The sequence below is a fragment of the Schistocerca piceifrons genome, chromosome 4, assembly GCF_021461385.2.
Source record: "Schistocerca piceifrons isolate TAMUIC-IGC-003096 chromosome 4, iqSchPice1.1, whole genome shotgun sequence".
Taxonomy (NCBI): domain Eukaryota; kingdom Metazoa; phylum Arthropoda; class Insecta; order Orthoptera; family Acrididae; genus Schistocerca; species Schistocerca piceifrons.
Window position 1 is genome coordinate 539,986,092 of NC_060141.1, and position 22,547 is coordinate 540,008,638.

The window sequence follows — 22,547 nt, forward strand, 5'->3', positions numbered from 1 at the left end:
TAGTGCTCAGAGCCATTTGGACGATATTCTGCCAGGAAGTTTCATATCGGTGCACACTCCCCTGCAGAGTGAAAATTTTATTCTTCAACAATGATTAAACATTCGGGAAACCATATAATTACATTTAGTTGGCTAAACGGCGCCTTAAAAGCACGTAGCCGAATTGCAATACAGCATTCGATTGTCATAATTTCGAAAAATGATAACAATGGAAGAACTCATCGAATTCGTGATTTCAGTTTCCTGTGGTTATAAACTGGATTGCAGCACTTTGTTCCTCTCGCACCGACATAGTTACCTTACACGTTCGCCATGCTACACTCTACCATTCGGAGCTCTGTTGCGGCAGAGGGCTGCAAATATATAGCCATGAAGAAGAAAGATATAGAATGTTAATATCGTTTGTGTCATTTAAAAAGCTTTAAGAGCTTTCACATAAGTTCGGAGGTATTACTTTTCAGCACGACCCTGTAGTTTTCCTGATGCGACAAAATAGAGCAGATCTTTTTGAAAAACTGCTCAGTAGATCGCTGTTCTGGTACTCACGTATTTTTAATAACAGTTTCCAGTGTGACACACCGAATTCCATTTATATTAGAACTAGTTCCTTCACAAACATCTCTTTTTATTAAACAAAGCAGAAATGAAAATTAATTCCTCATGTCGTCGTACCAAATATTACACAGAATCTTCCTCACGGCAGTACTCCTTTTTCCACTTCCATGGACCCATTACGTTCATCGATACTATTTCATGCTGTATTTTGTCAATAGCCAGCACCCCCTCCGTCTTGTGCCAGCCGTCGGACAGCGGATGGGCGTTGCGTTTAGATATATTCAGGCCAAAGTGACCACGAAGCGGCCGCAAAGCAACAGCCCTGCCACAAGAACCGCAAAAATAAATAAAACCAAACGAGTTTCACTACACTTTCGTTTCGGGAATCGGAACAACATGAACCCTACTCATTTATAAGTTAAGACAGCAAAGATAATTGAAAACAAAATCAGTATCAATACTAACAAACTTTTCACATGTGTAACTGAACAGCAGGCACCATATTAATTTATAAGTATTCACACAACATCCCTCCTGTTTCTATAACACCACTTCAACTTTCATGGTGATTTGCGAGTTTCTTACGCTAATCTACTGCTAGTATCACCAAATGATAACTGACGAAACATGAAACCGAATGCGCAAAATAAACTTTTCGAGCATAATTCGTGGGAAGTTTCTTTGTCGGCATTTGGTATGTTAAAATTATTAGTAATTACATAAAAAGGCAAAGTAAAATGACGCCAGTGGTTTTTCTAGATTCTCTTCTAACTTATCTAGAAACGTTATGAAACATGCCTGTGTGTTGGCGACAAACACATTTAACCGATTTATAAACAATGCTGATAAGCTGATTAGAAAAAAAGTAATAGGAAGTGATTGAACCTGGTTCGTTGTCGACGTCAGTTGTAACCTTTAACAGTGGGAGCCGTATGACAGTATAGGTGTTTTGGGGCAGATCTCACTTTCTCAAACTGAGAAAGCCACGTCCTGAACGCTCCTCATTAGTGTCTCTATGAAAGGCGAATCTCAGCACAGCATTTTAATCTGCAAGTGCACTGTTGGCTTGCGGAGTGGTTATTCCGGTTTCCCAGCCCTTCACAGGTCTTGCGGTTGCAGCCTGTTCTGCACGTACGGTACGGTCACTTGTGTCTGTTTTCTCGCTCATTCCCAACTCCTCCATATTTGCAATGAATTCCTTCCTTTAAAATGAAAAAACGGTGTTGTTTGAAACTACAAACTGGTGTTCACGTACTTCGAATAACAGTTTCTAATTGAAGCACACAACATTCCATTAAATTAGAAACACTTCCTTCGCAAAAGTCACATTTTTCATCGAAAACAGAAATGGAAATCTACTACATATGCCTTCATATCGAAGATTACCCAATTCTGCATAACATTCCTCAGTAACAGAAATAATTACTAACATTTTCGACATGAAACATTTGAATTTATGAGGACATGTTGCTGCATTGCACAACTACGTTATTGAGAGTAATCATCTTATGAAGAAAGTGTGTGAAAAAAGTTTGAAGTAAAGACAGGCGAACTAACTAACGGTGCTTATACTCTGACATACTCACTTCAAAACATTCTGCTCAGAAAATCGCAGGTCGGTATCAGTCTTCTCAGACCAACCGCAAGTGAGAAGTGGTATTACTTTATTTGAATCACCTGAGAAGCAGTCACTGATAACCAATATGAAAAATACGTCGCTGAACATACAGTACTGGCGAAGAAAAGAACCAACTGCCTCGTTTTGTATGTAGATGATGCAATACATATGACTTTGATAGTGACTGCGCCCTGTTGTTGGACACAAGCTACGAAAACTGTCGACTAACATGTCGTAGGCCGTAAGGTAAATGAAAACATGCTTCACTGTCGAACATTATCTGCAATATCAGTTTCTTTTTAGAAACTGTTGCGAACGTTCACAGTAATTCACTCTTTTTGCCTTCGGTCACTGCAGTACCTGCGGACTAACACACTCGTCCAATTTCTTGTAAGTTTTCCATGCTAGACGAATTACTTCGTCGATAATTTTTCATCCCTAGCTTCTGACTTCAGCAACACATCACACTTTTCAACACCATATCCGTCTCTGAGCACCCTTCTGCTGCGAAGAGAATTACTATGGAGTTGTAGATGTGATGAGCTCAACGTACCTCTAAACGTTGATTAAACTATCAGACCTCTCAGCAAATCAGTTTTCAGTTGCTGAACGGTTGACTCATTCGCAGACACACTCGTAGGTCATCTTCTTCCTCGCACCGAGAGCAAGAGCTGCCTCCTGTCAGGTCTACTCACATTATTATTTTCCCCATTATGCTACTTGGAAGGAACGTGACGTCGCCATAAAGTCTAACATTTCACACTATGATTACAGTAATCAACTATTTTATGTTGCCAACATAGGAATCACACAGTCAACCGGTTGGCAAACATCTGACTAGTATGATGTGGTTCGCCATGACTTCCTCTCCTCAGGACCTCTTCATCTCAGAGTATCACTTACACCCAACATCTTCAGTTTTGGATAAATTACAATCTTGGTCTTCTCCTAAAGCTTTTACCCTCCACAGATCCCCCTAGAACCATGGAAGTTATTCCCTCATGTCTTAATACAAGTCATATTATCCTGTCCCTTCTTCTTGTCAGCATTTTCCACACATCTTCATCGTCGCCGAGTCTACTCGAAACCTTATTTCTTATCAACCCACCTAATTTTCTGCGCCTTTTTAATTCCACTGTATCTCAAACGCTTTGATTCTCTTCTGCTCAGTTTACCTCACAGTCCATGATGCACTTTCTTGCAATGCTGTGTTCAGTCACTGGAACTTGAAAACTCTTCTGTGGGTCCGTGCCTGCGTAAAACAGTATGAGATTGTAGGTCCGCCGCCTTGACGCAAAACACTTTCGTTTAATTTCTTCCCCAAGCTAGTTTCACCTAAATATCACGATCATCAGTGGCTTTCTTTATTCTAAAACATACAAAATTAGCGCCGTTACAAAACATTGCGAAAAAACATTGATACGTGTGTCCTGTTTGGTTCCAGGCTGTCTTGTGTGAATAGTTTTGTAATACGTTTTTACTTTTTGTGTTCGTTGCAGCTTTTTGTGGCATACAGCAAGTAAGCTACAACGGTATGAGCGGCTGTTATTAAGAAACATTGAAATGTGAAGTTGCATACGTCAGTGTCGTCCTATTGGGAAATTGTGGTAGTGTTGTGAATACGAGTTTGGTGGGCGCTAGGTTCTAACGTACTCTGTCATCTGCTCACGTTGAATAGTCAGTTCGTACTTGCTTTAAAAACACAGAAAAACCTAGCTCATCGCCTTGGCGATAATTCAAAACAAAGGACCATCTTCCTGTTCTCGTGTTAGTGAGACGTAACTCATGTCGCGAGAATGTGTGTGTGTGTGTGTTATTTCTCTTCTGTGTCCTGCGTGTAACGAGAAAAGAAAATGATTACACGCAAAAGACTGTAGTTATAGCCGAAAACGTAGTAAATGAAGACACCACACCAATAACACATTCTTTACTGCATTGAAAGAACTGATACGGGTCAGAAATACACACACACACACACACACACACACACACACACACACACACACACACAAACGAGTGCGCGAGATCAGGCCGCTATCACAGGCATAGATCTAAGTAAGGAACAGAAGTCGTCGAACCAAACTTCCGCCACAGCTTTCAAAACTTTTTTGCGATACACGCTAACAACATGATGGCGTACTGTTCTGAATTGCTGTCAAGGTAATAGAGTATGTTTACCTGTGTTTTTAGAGCAACTACAAGTCGACCAACCAACGTGAGATGTAATTTGACATTTTCGTATTTGTTAATATCAGCCACAGCCCAATATCACTGCGTTCCCAGAATTTTCTTCTTCAAATCAAGATTATAATTTGACACTTGTAGAAGTCTTTTGGCCAGCAATGCCTTCTTTGCCTGTGCTGCTTTGCTTCTTATGTCTTCCTCACTTCCTCCGTCATAACGCTACTTTGCTTCCGAGGTAGCAGAATTCATTCAGTTCGTCTACTTTAAGGAGAGCAATTTTGTTGCTAATTTAATCACAATCTCGTTTCTGCTACTTCTCATTACTTTCGTCTTTCTTCAGTTTACTTATGCTTCATATTCTGTGGTCAGCAGCCTGTTCATTTCTTTCAGTATATCCGGTAAGTTCTTCTGGCTTTCACTGAGGCAAACGATATCTTTTTCCTTTAGGAACGTTATTCAAACAAATTATGTCAGAGAGCTTATGAGCAGTTTATAAGGCAGAAGAGATAGTACTGGAAGATCTGACCTTTGAATTGTGCCTGAATAGCTTATTTAGTAATAACGTTCCTTGCGACTGCTATAGAGTGAATAATGCGTTCTCTGTCCTCATCTTCTGTGAAAGGTGACGCAATTGTTTCCATTGGGAGATAGTGACAGCTTTCTTGGAACAATGGTCAGAGATCTAGATATTTCGATTTTTTCTGTCATATTCTGGGAAATTTACCGACAGAAGATATCACGTACACGTACACGTACCATAGTACTGTTTTATAGAATAAATTAGACAGTGACTACGCACAAGAATGGGCACCTCGTTAGAAATTAATATCTCATTGTCGTGTAGTCTCTTAGTGGTTGCTTCCTAAATAGTGTCGTACGACTGTGTCACAATCTCTGTTCAACAAATGGCACCATTTACATACGAGTTCAGAGCAACAAATAATAGTGCAAACACGGGATAGTATCATCCGACTATCGTCACGCAGATGAACAACAGAACACTTGAATGGAGCGGGCGCGTGAGAGTTACTACTATGCTTCTCATGAAAAATACCATGGGCGGTAACACATAAGCGTTAGAGTGTGCGGTGGTGCTGTCGTCAGATATATTTCTTTGACACGTGTTCTTTTTCGTTTGCCCAGTCTGAAAACTTCATCCATAGCTACAGTTAATAATTTTGGTGATACTGAACCCACCTAGCTCTACTCCTCTCTCGATTCTGAATGTCTCAATGACCAGGTGAGACTAACGGAAGCTGTAAAATTATAGCATAGAACGGATCAATGCCTTGTTTCAGAAAGGCTGTTAGTACAGATAGTTTTGAAGCGGAGTCAAACATTGTTCATCTTCTGCGGATCGCTAGAAAATGCTAATTAATTCTCACTTCCATGTCCTACAAAGTCTTTCGTGATGCAGAAGGCCCATAGTGCAATAACCGCTTGCCACATGCAACTGATAATATTAGTGAATATCATGTAGATTACGATCGAGGATGCTCAAATGGCTCAAAGCACTATGGGACTTAACATCTGAGGTCATCAGTGCCCTACACTTTGAACTACTTAAACCTAACTAACCTAAGGGCACCACACACTTCCATGCCCGATGCAGGATTCGAACCTATGACCGTAGCAGCAACGTGGTTCCGTACTGAAGCGCCTAGAACCGCTCGGCCACAGCGGCCGGCTAAGATCGAGGAGGCTGACAGATATATCCACAGTTTGTCTGAATATAAGGATTACATTTTCTTCTTGTTATTTTTATTCTTCTTCCTTCTTTCTTCCTAGGCTGAAGCCTGTTTCAATCAGAACTCTTCAGTTTATTTTGAGGTTGTCACTCATATTTTCGTTGGGCGACCTATATTTCTTTTCCCAGCTAGTCACTTATTACCTGAGATTTTCACAATTTTCCGTTCATTCATCCTGTCTATGTGTTCGTTGCATTCATGCTTTCTGTTACGTACCCGCTCATTAACTGAATTCAGTTTACATTCTTTAATAATTCTTTCACTACTCTCCCCATCTCAGTGTCCTTTTTGCAGTCTTCTGCAGAATTTTCATTTCCGTGGTTTCGAAAAGTCTTCTCGTCCCAGCTTGTATGTCATTTATTGTTTTGTATGTTCTTGCCTTTGCAGCTTTTCATAAATGTTTTTCCAAATTGTATCATTTACACACCCTGCAACTTCGTTTGCTTTTGCTGCTTGTCGTTTAATCTTTTCGACATTCCCTCTACTGGACAATTCAGTACCAAGGTATTTAAATGTCATTGCTCGTTGAATAATTTTTCCATCTGCTTCCAGTTTGCATTAATTTGTTTCATATATGCGGCAGTACCTATTGTTTTTTGAGTAGATGAGACTGTATAAATGTTCCTGGCTGCCACTTTAGATATATGTTAAAGTTGCTGCAGGTTATCCTCACTTTTTGCTAGCAGGACTGCAAAGTGAACATAAAAAAGGACTTATTTCTTATGCCCCCCCCCCCCCCAAAAGAACAGACACAACACAAATATAATTAAGTGAAGACGGCCAGTGATCCCTCAGTGAAGATGCACACCAAGCTCGAACACTTACGGGAATCGGCGAGATGCCGCGAGTAAAGAGGCTAATGAGCAGGGGCACTAAATCAGTAGTTGTGTTGGTATTTGTTGAGAATCTGGTTCTGACGAATATAGTGACCACTGTGTCCGGATGATGTAGTGATCAAAGCATGTGCCTAGCAAGCAGGAGATCCAGGTTCAAGTCCTGGTCTATCACAAATTTTTGTCTTGCCCCATTGATACTAATCAATGCCCACTGACAGCTAATGTCTGTAATTCCTCTGAGTCTCAATCTTCTTCACCACCTCCTCCACGTGTGTCTTAAAAAGTAAAGGACTCAGAGAGTCACCTTGTCTGATACCACAGTTAAATAGTATACAGTTAGTTAACCTGGAATTAATTTCCGTCTGGATGTACTTATTGGCGTAAACATCTTCAGCTGATTTTTATTGAGTTTGAAGGAATGCCCAGATTGCCGAGCAGGTTTGCCACATCTGTTACATAAGGATTACATAACACTTCCAGTGTAACAGACCTGAAGATGACCTCTGCGAAGTCTATCGAATTTATATTAGGAATTATATATTGTTTCGCATTCGGCTTAACCATTCCTATACAAATACATCATCTCGTAGCACCTTTCTCATCTTCACACCTTTAACCTACACAGGTAAATGGAGACTTTACACTGCCTATGGAAAAATCAGATGGCATATAGACGTCGATAAATTATGTACAATTTTTCACGCAGATCATTGTTTACAGAGGAATCGCTACTTTCCTCTAGCTCAAGAAGAGTCGGAAAACCATAAAGGGATTAATTCACACTAAAATGATCTCGTTATAAAGATTCCATGTAGCTGCTACGTTTCAGCAGTAAACGAAGTAAATGAAGTTTGTAAAAAAACTCGACGTCACTGGCAATGCTACATGGAACACTGACCTTAATTATTGACTAAATCCTAAGCCAAACCGTAATTCATTGAAGAGACACTTTCGTCTGCAAATAATCTGTACTTTCTGCAATATAAACAGACTGAAAAGTCTGTAACTGTTAGGGCGTGGCAGGGTAGGTTGTACTGAGAAACAATTGTTAAGAAAAAAATTTGATACGTTTTGCGCGCAAATTCAAGCGGCCCGTCAGAGACGGTGTCGCCAAACGTGTCTTCGTTTGGTTTGCTAAAACCGAACAAGGGAGCGATACAAAAATTAGACACGGGACTGTACTGAGGATCAAACCTGACACAAAGGATGAGCAGGCTCATGCGCTATCGTCTACGCTGTGGGAACAACGGACCAATTGTATCTGGCACACCACTTGAATTCGCACGCACAACGGCCCGATTGGCTAACTTCAATAGTAAATAATTCAGAAATGGTGCAACGTATCTTCTTTCTTTCTTCGCAACTATTTTTCAGCGCAGCCCATCTTGCAACACCTCTACAAGCTTTTCAGACTGTCCTGACCATCCTCTATGTATATAGGCTAGTAGTGATCAAGATGTCCCAAAAGTGGTTTTAACTCTATCTCCCTTCAGACTGTCATATTATAGACATGAGAGCAGTACATCACTTTGATCCAGAAAACGGTTCCATGCGGAAGTCCTCTCGCGGAGGAGTTACATAATGATCATTTTCAATTATTCACCGCGTCGCCCAGTGAGACTAGCTGCTCGTCATGCATCCCAAGCACTATGCATCACGGACAGTCCTTGACATATGGATCGGAGAGCTACACTAACCTTGTGCAATTCCTTCCTTAAGGGAGGATAGCGTTTTCCATTCACTCGACGTTGCCGTTCTGCGGTCATTGCCATATCATTTCTTCGGACATCCCACAACGCGATAATATGTGGGCTCGTAAGTAATCGCGGTACAGTGTAAGAAATGTCATATTCTTCTACACATCGTTAATGCAACTCACTGTATATTCTTCATGAATTCTACCGGATACTTTTTTCCTTTGTAAATAATCTGATCACAGCTTAATTCTGGTATTTACAGGTTATTTATCTTGTATCCAAGTCCTCAACTGACTAAGAGTTCCTAGAAATTTCATTTTATTGCTGTAATTTTTTTTATCTGCGTCTTCCGAGTTATTCGCGTGTAGCTACCGTACAGTGCCACTGCTAACACTACTGTCTTGTAAAGCCTTATTTTAGTTCCCGACATCTGAAAGTTTAGTCCTACACAGCGGCCCAAAAATGGAATCACTCGAGCGCTCCGTCCCTTCTCCCCTCTCCTCTCCCCTTCGAAAACTGACTTAAAATTTCAGTTTGCCAGCACCTCTCTTCTTTTGTGCTCCTTGCACATTCCGTGAAAAACGGAAGGTCCTGTTGTTTCGTCTGTCTTCCACATGCTCTTAAATTGTAGGAAGTTTCATAGCAATGTGCGCTCGGCAGTAGAATGAAGGATCCTATTTTCATTCCAGTTCTGTATTTTAAGGGTCCATCAACCGAGACCAGTCTATCGTTTCCCAGGATTTTATTCGAAACTAAGGAAGAAAATTAAGTGTTGAATGCACTACCAACAACGATGATGTGAGTGACAAAGAGCAAGCTGGAATTAGACAAGGGCAGTATAGGAAATTGACCGTGGGCTTTTTAAAGGAGCCGTTCCGACGTGCGCCTTAAGAGACTTTGGGAAACCAGTTTGGCAGAGATTTCAGTTCATCTCCTCTCCAATAGCGATCTACTATGTTAACAATTGTGCTACCTATCTTGAATTTTTTTTTCGTCAGTTAAGTTTATTGTGGAATGCATTTGACACTCGGGAAAATTAGAACTTTGCAACTGATCGAGAATTCGTAATTTGTCTGCATCTTAATTTTTACAGCGTTATTTGGATAGTGATTTTTTTATTCGTACTAGCAACCCAGCCTTAGTGGTAGTGTACTGTTTTAAGATGAGCTCATAAATTACAGGGTGCCTCAAGTCCACTAACATCTGAAAATTCAACACTTCACGGAATAACGTAGATAGAGAGGTAATAACTGGCCAAAATCCTTGAAACGGTATGGGGTTTTATTGAAACCAAAACGAAAGGCACAAAATGGCCAACAGGTGTCGCTTCATATTATACAAAAGCAATAATTAACATAACAACTGATGCTTAGCAAAGACGATATTCTTCATAAGAAATGCTCAACATATCGGCAGCCATTCATCAATAATACCTGTAGCAGAGGAACAATGTTGTGCACAGCACTGCACAGCATGTCGGTAGATATGGTGAGAAATTACCGTCGGATTTTGTCTTTTAGCATATCTAATGAGATCGGACGATCGCGGTAGACTTGCGACTTCAGTTAACCCCACAACCGATGATCACCCGAAGTGAGATCTGGCGACCTGTGAGGCCAAGCTTGATGGAAGCGGTGGCTCAGCACGCAATTCTCACTACACGATGTGCGCAAGATGCTTTCCACACGGGTAGCAACATGTGATGGACCACCACCGTCCATGAAAGGCGTACCAAGCAGCAGGTGTTTATCAACCAGGCTAGGGATGATGTGATTCTGTAACATATCGGTGTCACGCTGACATTTTATACACGATTCTCATGCGGCATCACCGACGTGATGCTGTCCAGCGCCTTATTTTGGCCAGTTTTTGCAGTTGTTTTCGCTTTCAGTCAGACCCCATGTCATTTCAGGTACGTATGCCAAGTTTTAGCTCTCTACCTACATTATTCCGTGAAGTAGTGCACTTTCAAATGTTAACGGAATTTTGAGTCACCCTGTACTTTCTCGCTCTTCTCGAGAGAGACTGACCTGATCACATATGGGGTGCCCTCTGGCTGGCGCAATTCTGCCATCGCAAGGCAGAGGAAAAATATTTAACAAAGCAGAGAGAAGCAGAGATATCTTACGACTAGCCAGTCTGCCCTTGTCTTCCTGGATGATGCTGGCTGGAGAGAACGAACTCTGTGAAAATGTGGTTTGAGCGAATACCTCTGCTTGTAAAATGGCGATTCATTCTGCACCAACCGGACCCGTGTCACGGTTCATTATTCTGGCTTTTTAGAGAGCATTAGGACCCCGGCCACAATTTGCGATAAACTTGCGGTGGCCGTCCGGCTGGCACCCCACCATGGCAATACGTCGATTGTAAATTGTGACTACAAGGCCACACGTTCCACCCCGACTCCTCGCATCTACCTTTTGAAAAAGGATTGCCGTTCACTCAGGTACCATACGGGTGCGAGGGTCACTGGCTTTCGCTTCGTTCTTTTCGTGGTTCTTCATGATCCTCAAGCATACATACAATGAATACGTGAGACTCACGCAGTGTGCGCACATGTGGCCATGTTTTCACGGGCACTTCAATTTGCATACAAATATTTGTGTCAAACTTTGAAGTGTAAATCTATCTAAGCAAAACTACATGCCTTCGCCGAAACATCACACCAAAATTTTTGACTACTTATGACTAATGCGTTGCCCGCAGGTCCCACACGGTTTCTGAGCATGCCTCAAAAAGGTGCAACGAGTCAATAAAGCTTACACTTTTTTTGCAGTTGAGACCGTTTTTCCTACTGAAGCCATATCGCGGTTGCTGCACCTTGGTCATAGAGTGGGAAGGAACAGCCGATAAGGACCTATCCGAATCGAAATCCTACAGATTAATACGCCTTTTAAATTTTCTATCTAAAGTGCAGGGACGGCTCCTATGCAACTGCTTACAGGCGCATAGATAGCTCTGCGGCCTTAGCCCACATCAGCATGGATTCAGAACAGGTAAGTCAATCGGCGACGCAAAAATAAAGTTTTTCAAACTATGCGACACATCCCACTGAAATATGCAATGGTTGTTACTGTGGTCTTCAGTCCAGAGACGGGTTTGATGCAGTTCTCCAAGCACCTCTATCCTGTGCAAGCCTCTTCATCTCCGAGTAATTAGTGCAACCTACATCCTTCTGCATCTGCTTAGTGCATTGATCTTTGTCGCATCTACGATTTTTTCTCTCCACGCTTCCCTCCAGTACTAAATTGGTGATCCCTTGATGCTTCAAACGAGTCCTACCAACCGATCCCTTCTTCTAGTCAAGTTGTTCCACAAAGTCTTCTCCCCAATTCTATTCAGTACCTCCTCAATAGTTGCATGACCTACCCATCTAATCTTCAGCATTCTTCTGTAGCACCACCTTTCAGAATACTACATTATCTTCTTATCTAAACTATTTGTCGTCTATTTTTTACTTCCGTATACAGCCACACTCCATACATATACATTCAGAAAGGATTTCCTGAAACTTAAATCTATACTCAATGTAACAAATTTCTCTTCTTCAGAAACGCTTTCCTTGCCATAGCCAGTCTACATTCTATATCCTATCTACTTCGGCCATCATCAGCTATTTTGCTCACCCAACAGCAAAACTCATCTACTACTTGAAGTGTCTGATTTCCTAATCTAATTCCTTCAGCATCACCTGATTTAATGCAATAGCAATTTTAATTGACATTTCAGGCGCCTTTGGTAATCTTTGGTGTCCTGCATTGTTTGCACGATTCCGTGAACATCAGGAAAGCCAGCCCTGCACAATAGTTTCATCGACTATTGTAAAAGCAAGGTAGCAGATTGGCAGGCGGGCATCCGCAGAGTAATCAAAAAGATTACAAAGAGATCCCCCCTCCCCCCTCCCCAATGCTCGAACTGCAGTCCGGCCTTCTGGGATATCACTTTTGAACTCCTTCTGCAGTAACAGATGTGGACGATCGCGATGACGGAATCGTAGACTATATTGGTATCAGCAGAGGGCAAAGCCAGCGGTATCCTGAACGCTATACAACAGTGGCTCAGTACCAACAAATTAACAATCGTGGCACACAAAGCAGCTTATATGTTAATGAAAGACACACTACAAAGACACCCAACGGTAAAAATAAACAACATAAACATCAAAAGATAAACAATCACATCATGTATGCGAGTATATGTTGAAGACATACATACGAGGGGCGTTTAGTAAGTAATGTAATACTTTTTTTCTGAAAACAGGTTGGTCTTATTCAGGATTCCAAATACATCACTGCCCACTCTTTTGGCTACAAAACCCTATTTTCCAGCCGGCCGGGATGGCCGAACGGTTCTAGGCGCTACAGTCTGGAACCGCGCGATCGCTACGGTCGCAGGTTCGAATCCTGCCTCGGGCACGGATGTGTATGAAGTCCTTAAGTTAGTTACATTTAAGTAGTTCTAAGTTCTAGGGGACTGATGACCTTAGAAGTTAAGTCCCATAGTGCTCAGAGCCATTTTGAACCTATTTTTCAACATAATTGACGTTCAATGCGTCGGCCTTACATCATCCTACTGGGAGGGTCTGTATGTCCACATTGTGCCACTCTACTGCGCTACGTCGGCATCGACGTCGTGCTGCATCAGTAACCTCCCTATCATCCATGTACAGCTTACTGCAGAGTCCATCCTTATTGGGCCAAAGAGGTGGAAGTCGGAGGTGCGAGTTCCGGGCTGAAGGGTGGATGAGGAAGAACAGTCCATTGAAGCGCAGACTCGTCACGGAGAAGGTGTCCTATTGTGATCCGTCGATCACTTCGAACGAGAGTGTCTGCACGTTCCAACACTGCAGCAGTTATAAATGCGTGCGGTGGGCCGACACGCTGGAATCTGACAGGTTTGCGCGACCTTGTTCCAATTATAACAGGCGCCTCGCCCAACGACTCACCGTGCTTTTGTTCTCTACCTGGTCTCCGTAGACACTCTACAAGCGCCTATGATTATCTGCGACACTCTGGTTTTCAGCCGAAAGAAACTCAGTGACAGCTCTCTGCTTGGAACGCAACTCCGTTAGACCCACCATTTGAAGGCTACGTATAGCGCAGCCACCTACTGGAACTTCATGAAACTATAGGAGCTGAAGCGGAAATATTCCACGATGTTTCACGACAGATTCTACATTTTTGAACCGAAACTGGCCGAGAAAAAACTGTGTTGCATTACATATTAATCGGCCCTCGTAACTTCAACAGTAAATAAAACTAACTGCAAATAATGCCGAAAAAAGTGTACAAATTAGCACGTTTAAATATGATGACAGACTACCCGTCACGTACATCAGAGTATACCAATGCGTGGCAAGTGCTTCGGCACATATAGACTCGTTCTCGCGATGAACACGGTAACTGTGAGCCGCCGCGGATAGAGAACTGCTTTCATTAGGTTGCCACGGGCATCCAGAGCCACCTATGTAGAGGCACTGCACATGGCTTTGGGCGTATTTCTAGCAGATATAATCATCAAATATCGAGCTGCATCATCCTACTGGCTGAAGAAGGGAAGATCCGACAACGTCAGGGAAATTACGGGAGAAAATATAGAGCAGATACGGCAACTAAACTCCTGGCGGATGGACATCTGGCAACGAGAGTGGAACAGCGGTGATAAGGGTCGTCGGCCGTACACCTTTTCCCCCAACATCAGGGAACGGCTACGAATGAAAAACGCCTATCTCAGCCGTGGCATGCTTCACTTCCTATCTATGTGCGACCCTTATTTGGCGCATATGCAACGCGTTCCGCTTGCTGACAGCGGCGACTGCCAATGTGGAAAATATGGTTCTCTGGAACATTTAGCTCTGTATTGTGAGTGGTAGGGCCACTTAATTAGAAACATACAAGGAATTACCGCAGACACGCTGCAAGAAACACTGAGTGACGCATACAAATGGGAACTATTGAACAAACACATAGGTCAAATCGCGAAATTGAACGCACTACCTGTAAAGAAACGAGATATTGAGTTAGACGACATTGAGGCGTGTGGGTTAGCCAATATGAAGACTTCAGTACAACGGATTCCTTTGACATTACTACCAACGACTAGACAAATGAACAGAAGCATGTACATGACATATACATGACACTAAATGACGAAGTAGTAATAGACAGACAAATCAGAATAGAAACCTGTATCTATTAACTAGGCCAGTTCGTGGCTAGTTATTGTACCAGGTGTCATTTAAAACATACGATTACATCAACATAGAAAAATCGTAAAACCAATGATCTAGATAATCAACACGTATACTGACGAGAGAAAAATAACACAAAAAAGGACACAAAATGTAGAAATACGTAACAACACACAGATAAAGTAGAACAGAAACCTGTCAATGGATTAAGTAGGGTAGATCGACCGGTTATTGTATCAGGTTCCATGTTATACCTGCAAATAAGTTACATTAACATAGAGAAATTGTAGCAAAGTAGTCTAAGTAATTAGCACAGACCACCTCCCTGATCAGCACCAGTGAGGGGACAACTATCTCCAACACTAATCTTTCCTATATTCTTTTCTATCTCTGTTCTTAAAAATTAATATTTCATAATTTTCCATATCGAAATTTAATGTATTATAATTTCAAGAAGTAATCACAGCTGTATCGTAGGATAAGACAGAAGACCTCTACACAGTCCGACCTCCACGTGGTCCTGCATGGGCAGTGGAGCCCGCGGCCTCGGCTGCGTAATCAAATTACGTTGCACTGTGGGGCGCCGTGGATACCGGCTAAGTGGACTGACAGGGAACCCTTTGAGTATGAGGTTGCTAGTTCAATCTAGTAACTATTATGAATCATTTGAAAGTGTTTTGTTAACAGTTATGACAAGTGAAATATTAGCAGCTAATGACTCACCATGTGCATGAGGTGTGAGGCAGAAAATGAGTGCCCAGAGCTGCAAAGTTTAGCCTTCTGTGGGATGTATGTACTACACTTCGCAATATGAATGTAATCGCGTTCAGGAAATGTTCGAAAAAAATTATTAACTTGCTCCACGAACCCTTTTGTGAACCCTCGTTGCCACTTTTGTAAACACCTCGCCGCTACTGCTGTGGAGGCCGAGTCGCTACTGTTGTTACTGTAGACCGACTTTGTGAGCTCGTGGAAAGGTTTCTCGTGCAGTACACCGCTTAGACAATTTCTCCCTGCCTCTATTACACAGCCATGCCCCAGGGTCAGGTAAAGGGATATGAGAACGAAGGTTCTACATCACTCCAGCAAATTAGTAACAAAGTCACAGAAATGAGTTGAAAAGGTTTACTTATCTTTGCGATTAGTTGAATAAGGATGTCTGCAACACTGCTTGTAATATAACACAAAGAGGCCCTCCATGGCTAAGTGCAAATAATCGTAGTAATCTTCACATTACATAACAAATGCAATTTACAATAAATGTCTGTTCACTTCTGAGAGTTCACTAAACGACGTTCCCTGTCTAAGTCAGCCCTGGACGATGATCTCGAACCATGTGGGCGAGAGCTGCTCTTCGATCTCCAGAGTAGGCTTCTGCTCGTTGTCGTCCGCTCACTGGCCGAGGCGAAGTCGATATCTTCATCCTCAGCGCCGCCCGTTGTGCTGGTGGAACTCATTTAAGTCACGAGTTTCTATGGCACTGGCACCAAGTCGCATCTTTGCACCTGAGGTGCTTTTGCCCTGGCTGTGTCATGTTCGGACGACGCAGCAAACACAGAACAGAAAATGGTGCGCCACAGTGATCACAAAGGTTCACAACATCAAGGTCGAAGGCGATCTCATTGGGAGTTACAAAGGCTGCAGGACGTTCAGCTAGGAATCAACTCTAAAAGAATGCACACAGAGTTATACTGGTGTAAGAAGGTGATGAGAACTGATTGAATGTGATGGCATGCCACCGAATGCGAAACAATCTATTGTGGAGCTTATCGTGAAAATGGCTATCCTTCACATAGACCGATAATGTTTTATAGACACGGAAAAAAACACTGAGACGCTGGATTTGTCCAGTGGTTCCAGGTAATATGAACGGTAATGTCATGCACCTTTCAGAAGGGATAGTTCGCCATGTAGGAGAATGATTGTTATACGAGGACCACGAAACAAGCAAAAGTAAGTTACTTTGACCAGCTACTGGCCAGAAGCAGTGCCCGTATCATAAGTGTAGTTCTTTTACGCCCACGTTTCTACTCTTGCTTGCTGAGACGTAAATATTCCCTGCTGGCCTTCCAATATCATGCACACGAGAAAGAATCGTAGGGGCAAAACACCTCAAACTTCTCGCAGCACAATAAATAATACTCCAGTCGACATAATTGAATACGAATGCGTTAAGACATTTATGTTGGTTGATCTTGAACTTGATACAACTCACTTGGTACCTCTAATTTCCTGAGTTCCTTTCATATTGGGCGGAGTTGGAAGAAAATTCCTTAGTGAACAATGGAACAAGTTTGTTACTTCACCTACAAATTTTCGGGCCGTTTCTGCAATTTGCTGTGGAACGTTAAGTTAATGGGGGGGGGGGGGGGGGCAGGACGTCAAACGGGCCGACTTGGAGCAGGAGAGGCACCACAGGACATTTAATTTTCTACTGTCTATACTTTTACAAATAAATTCATAAAACTTTGTCAGCATGACCAGGAAGGATTCAGGATTCACACTCATAGCAGTGGAAGTGCAAAAACATAACAAAATAATTTTTTTAGACATGAAATTTCATCATTTTTTCACTTACTGTTGGCTGCATTTGTTATAGGTACATTTTTCTTCACACGTTAGAGAGATTCTTTGATGAATTTTGCACAGCATACAAACCATACTTACAGGTGATGAAACTCTAGAATTTTCCAAATCTATTAAAAATTGTGGTAAAAATTAAGATAATGAACTACAAAATTTGATTTTTTTCTAAACATAAAGTTTAAAACGTAACAGCTCATTCATTTTTTCATAAAATAAATATATTCTAGAGTTTCAGACACCTGTATGTATGGGTTGTATGCTGTGCAAAATTCATTGAACAGTCTCTCTTATTTATGAAGAAAAGTGTACCTATAGCAACAAATGCAGCCAATAGTAAGTGAAAAAATGATGATATTTCACATGCAAAAAAAATTATTTTGTTATATTTTTGAACTTCCGCTGCTACGAGTGTGAATCCTGAATCCTTCCTGGTCATGCTGACAAAGTTTTATGAATTTACTTGTAAAAGTATAGACAGTGGAAATTAAAATGTCCTGTGGTGCCTCTCTGCTCCAAGTCAGCCCATTTGACGTCCTACCCCCCTTAACGCTTTGTTGGAAATTTCGTTATTGTACGTCTTCCAATACTGTAGCACTGTTTGAAGTTATACACCCATCCACTGCTTCCCTTAAAATCACTGTAATCAGTGTCTCTCGCAGTTTGATGTGCGTCACGTAGTAGATCACAATCAAGCACATCCTGCAAATTTTATCGAGCATCCTTGAAACGCGCAAACACCAGATTTGTAACAAATGAGCCTTGTGCGTCCTAGAATAAAGGTAGTTTTTCTTATGCACTACACTGTCATGTTGCTATGGACTTATTCGAGAGCTTTTAAGAGTAGTTTTTTTTTACTGTGCTGCGGATATTCTTCCATATACGTAATTATGTTAAGCACCCGCTCCGTGACAACGATTACCCTTTACTACGTTTCACTGGAGGCGGGATCCGTGGCTCCCTGTCCGACAAAGATGATTAACTACATGGCTCAATACCTGTCTCAGTGTCATTTTCACTTGTTAAGTGATTATCGTCGTGATCGAAGTCCTCGTGTACACTGTCCGTAGAGTCGAGCTACACGGTATCACAGATACCATTGACTCATTTTGCAGGAACGTTAATATTTCATCCCCCAATTCTTCGTCACTCTTTGAAATTCCTTGGGTTCCTTTCTCACGAAATATCACCTTCGGCAACTGTTATTGTAAGTCGTGAGAGAACTGACATTTTTGTCTTCAGTCCGAAGACTGGTTTGATGCTGCTGTCCATGCTACTCTATCCTGTGCGATTCTTTCCATCTCTGGATAACTACTGTTACCTACATCCTTCTGATTCTGCTTAAGTATCCATCTCCTCGTCACCCTCTAAGATTTTTACTCCCCCCCCCCCTTTCCCACGTCCATGCAATACTAAAGTGGTGATCTCATGATGTGTTAGAATGTGTCCTATCAACTGATCCCTTCTTTTAGTCTAGTTGTGTCACAAATTTATTATCTCCTTAATTCTACTCAGTAACTCCTCAATAGTTACGTGATCTATCCGTCTAATCTTCAACATTCTTCTGTAGCACTAACTTTCGAAAGCTTATATCCTGTTTTTTTTTTTTTTTTTTTTTTTTCCAAGCTGTTCTTCAACCATGTTTCATTTCTGTACGTGGCTACACTCCAGGCGAATACATTCAGTAAAGCCTTCCTAACACTTAAACCTATATTCGATGTTAACAAATTTCGCTTCTTCAGAAGTGCTTTTCTTGCCATTGCCAATCTACATTTTATAGCCTCTCTACTTCGGCTATCATCAGCTATTTTGCTGCCCAAATAGCAAAACTCATCTACTATTTTAAGTGCCTCAGTTCCTAATCTAATTCCCTCACCATCACCTGATTTAATTCGACTACATACCATTATCCTCGTTTTGCTCTTGCTGATGTTCATCTTATCCTTTCAGGACACTGTCCATTCCGTTCAACTGCTCTTCCATCTCCTTTGCTGTCTCTAACAGAATTAGGATGTCATTGGCAAACCTCAAAGTTTTTATTTCTGCTCCCTGAACTTTAATCCCTACTACAAATTTTTCTTTTGTTTACTTTACTGCTTGTTCAATGTACAGATTGAATAACATAGGAAATAGGCTACAACCCTTTCTCACTCCCTTCCCAACCGCTGATTCCCTTTCACGCCCGTCGGCTCTTATAATTGCCTGCTTGTTTCTGTACAAGTTATAAATAGCCTCTGAATTTCAAAGAGAGTATTCCAGTCAACATTATGAAAACGCTACGGACATTGGTTTGCCTTTCCTTAACCTGCTGTCTAATATAAGTCGTAGGGTCAGTATTGCCTTACCTGTTCTTACATTTCTCCAGAATCCAAACTGATCTTCCCGAGGTCGGCTTATACCAGTTTCTCCATTCCTCTGAAAATAGTTCGTGTTAGTATTTTGCAACCATGACTCATTAAACTGCTAGTTCGGTATTTTCACACCTGTCAGCAATTGCTTTCTTTTAAATTAGAATTATTACATTTTTCTTGAAGTCTGAGGGTATTTCGTCTGTCCAATACATCTTGCACTCAAGATGGAAGAGTTTTGTCATGGATGGCTCTCGCAAGGTTATCAGTACTTCTGACGGAACAGCGTTTACTCCCGCGGTTTTGTTTCAACTTAGATTTTTCAGAGTTCTGTCAAATTCTTCTCGCAGCATCTCATCTTCATCTAGGTTCACTTCCCATTCTATAATATTGCCTCAAGTTCATCTCCGTTTTATACACACTCCACATAGTACTTTTACGTTTGAGCTTCCCCTTCTTTTTTGCTTAGGACTGGTTTTCCATCTCCACTCTTAATATTTACACAGATCCTTCTCTTTTCCCCAAAGGCCTCCAATTTTCTTGTAGGCGATTTCTATCTTTGCCCTAGTGAAATATGCTTCTAAATCATAATATTTACCCTCTAGCCGTTCCTGCTTAGCTATTTTGCATTTCCTGTCAGTCTGACTTTTTAAAGGTTTGTATGCCCTTTCGTTGCTTCATTCGCTGCATTTGTTATTGTTAGTTACCACGTAAGTCCTTGTACACTACTAGCCATTAAAATTGCTACACCACGAAGATGACGTGCTACAGACGCGAAATTTAACCGACAGGGAGAAGATTCTGTGATATGCAAATAATTAGCTTTTCAGAGCATTCACACAAGGTTGGCGCCGGTGGCGACCCCTACAAAGTGCTGACATGAGGAAAGTTTCCAACCGATTTCTCACACACAAACAGCAGCTGACCGATGTTGCCTGGTGAAACGTTGTTGTGATGCCTAGTGTAAGGAGGAGAAATGCGTACCATCACGTTTCCGACTTTGATAAGGGTTGGATTGTAGCCTATCGCGATTTCAGTATATCGTATCGCGACATTGCTGCTCGCGTTGGTCAAGATCCAATGACTGTTAGCAGAATATGGAATCGGTGGGTTTAGGAGGGTAATACGGAACGCCGTACTGGATCCCAACGGCCTCGTATCACTAGCAGTCGAGATGACAGGCATCTTATCCGCATGGCTGTAACGGATCCCTGAGTCAACAGATGGGGACGTTTGCAAGATAACAACCATTTGCACGAACAGTTCGAAGACGTTTGCAGCAGCATGGACTATCAGCTGGGAGACCATGGCTGTGGTTACCCTTGATGCAGCATCACAGACGGGAGCGCCTGCGATGGTGTACCTAACGCTGAACCTGGGTGCACGAATGGCAAAACGTCATTTTATCGGATGAATCCAGGTTCAGTTTACAGCATCATGATGGTCGCATCCGTGTTTGGCGACATCGCGGTGAACGCACATTGGAAGCGTATATTTGTCATTGCCATACTGGCGTATCACCCGGCATGATGGTATGGGGTGCCACTGGTTATACGTCTCGGTCACCTCTTGTTCTCATTGACGGCACTTTGAACATTGGACGTTACATTTCAGATGGGTTACGACCCTTAATTCGAGCCCTGTGAAACCCTACATTTCAGCAAGATAATGCACGACCGCTTGTTGCAGGTTCTGTACGGGCCTTTCTGGATACAGAAAATGTTCGACTGTTGCCCTGGCCAGCACATTCTCCAGATCTGTCACCAATTGGAAACGTCTGGTCAATGGTGGCCGAGCAACTGTCTCGTCACAATACGCCAGTCATTACTCTTGATGACCTGTGGTATCGTGTTGAAGCTGCATGGGCAGCTGTACCTGTACACGCCATCCAAGCTCTGTTTGACTCAATGCCCAGGCGTATCAAGGTCGTGATTACGGCCAGAGGTGGTTGTTCTGGGTACTGATTTCTCAGGATCTATGCACCCAAATTGCGTGAAAATGTAATCACATGTCAGTTCTAGCATAATATGTTTGTCAAATGATTACCCGTTTATCATCTGCATTTCTTCTTGGTGTAGCTATTTTAATGGCCAGTAGTGTGTTATATAAGTGAACTCGTTTTGCTCAGTTGAATGTATGGACGGCAAAGTATAACTTATTTCAATCTGACGTAACTCACCAAAGTAGGTTTATGACTAAGAAAAAGTTATAAGAGATCTTGATGAACGATCATACGATCATGGTCACTTAGTTCCTCCCTAACATAGAGGGCGCTCCTTGCTCCCTGGTACTGGTATTTCGTTTACGCTAGTTGTTAAGTCGTACAAGAACTATCAAGTGCAGCACTAGATCTGTTTTTGTTACTGATCACGTAACTGCCTGTATTATATAAGTGTTCTCGTTCTGCTCGATTGAATGAGCAGAGAGCAAAGGGCAACTTATTTCTATCAGATGCAACTTGAATGTAGGATTACTGACTCAGGAAAGTTGTAATCGTTCTTCATGAACCACATACGAGCAGGGGCACTTGGTTCCTACCTAACGTAGATGGCTGTTCCTGGTTCTAGTAATGGTGTTCCGTGTACCCTAATTGTTAAGCCGAGCGAGAACTGACAAGTACGGCACTAGACACGTGCGACCGCAGCTCCCGAGTGCTTGTCCCCAAGGGGCTGTTTGCGGGTGTGGTGGACGGGCTAGTGCGCCGCTGCTGTGTGGTTAATTTGCGGAACTCAAGACGAGGGCCTGGTCAGCGCGAGAGGCTAGGCGAAGCGAGGCCACGGCAGGCCAT

At 42.2% G+C, this 22,547-nt stretch overlaps 1 protein-coding gene across 2 annotated transcripts in view; it reads left to right on the top strand.

Annotated features, from left to right (window-relative positions):
- Positions 1 to 22,547, top strand: part of LOC124796262 — a 197,457-nt gene that overhangs the window by 37,285 nt on the left and 137,625 nt on the right. The gene's annotated exons all lie outside the window — the stretch shown is intronic.